The sequence below is a fragment of the Micropterus dolomieu genome, unplaced genomic scaffold, assembly GCF_021292245.1.
Source record: "Micropterus dolomieu isolate WLL.071019.BEF.003 ecotype Adirondacks unplaced genomic scaffold, ASM2129224v1 contig_11500, whole genome shotgun sequence".
NCBI classification, from domain to species: Eukaryota; Metazoa; Chordata; class Actinopteri; order Centrarchiformes; family Centrarchidae; genus Micropterus; species Micropterus dolomieu.
The window spans coordinates 1-1,186 of NW_025740486.1; the positions used below are offsets into that span (position 1 = coordinate 1).

Sequence of the window (1,186 nt, forward strand, 5' to 3'; positions counted from 1 at the left end):
GACAAAAAACGTATTCTGCCCATAATGTCCAAGGTGCTCCAGAGTCACTTGGAATCCACAGGCACTGATTCCTGGGTAAACATCCAGGAACCGGGACACCGTTCATGCCGGCAGTCCACAGACAGGAATAGGCACCCGTTCCCGGGTATGGGTACAGCGACAAGACCACCTTCAGCCGGAGGTCCTCACTCACAAACAGACGCTCATTCCTGGGTGGACATTCAGGAAAAGGATCCAGTCCGCCTGGAAGTCCCTAGCCAGGATCAGACGCTCTCCCGTCCAAGTCCTAAGCAGGCCCTGCCAAGCCTGGCTTCCGAGATCAGGCGAGATCGGGCAGTCCCAGGCCGGAATGGCTGTATGCTGCCTTTGCACACCCCAGACGGGCCTTCAAAACACGATGTAACATTTACACAGCACTGTGTACAGGATAGGGAGAAAAAGAAGCAGCAGCAGAAGCAGCAGCAGCAGCAGCAGCGCCCCCTGCTGTTTCCTAAAGAGACGTTCAAAAATTTTCCTTTCACCGAAGCGCCCTCAGCGCCCCCTGCTGTTTCCTAAAGAGACGTTCAAAAATTTTCCTTTCACCGAAGCGCCCTCTGCCGTTTTTCGAAGGCGAAGCGAAAAAGGCTTACAGCACCAGGTATTGCCAGGCGGTCACCCGTCCAAGTACTAACCAGGCCCTGCTCTGCTCAGCTTCCGTGATCGGACGAGATCTTGTGCTCCCAGAGCGGTGTGGCCGTAAGCCACTCAGGCGCCCCCAAACGGCCCTTCAAAAGATGTTCTACGGCTAATTGACAAAAAACGTATTCTGCCCATAATGTCCAAGGTGCTCCAGAGTCACTTGTAATCCACAGGCACTGATTCCTGGGTAAACATCCAGGAACCGGGACACCGTTCACGCTGGCAGTCCACAGACAGGAATAGGCACCCGTTCCCGGGTATGGGTACAGCGACAAGGCCACCTTCAGCCGGAGGTCCTCACTCACAAATAGACGCTCATTCCTGGGTGGACATTCAGGAAAAGGATCCAGTCCGCCTGGAAGTCCCTAGCCAGGATCAGACGCTCTCCCGTCCAAGTCCTAAGCAGGCCCTGCCAAGCCTGGCTTCCGAGATCAGGCGAGATCGGGCAGTCCCAGGCCGGAATGGCCCTAAGCTGCCTTTGCACACCCCAGACGGGCCTTCAAAACAC

General features: G+C 55.8%; 1 pseudogene; it reads right to left on the reverse strand.

The window, feature by feature from the left end:
* Positions 1-622: 622 nt before the first annotated feature.
* On the reverse strand, positions 623-741 carry LOC123965852 (annotated as a pseudogene).
* Between the last annotated feature and the right edge of the window lie 445 nt (positions 742-1,186).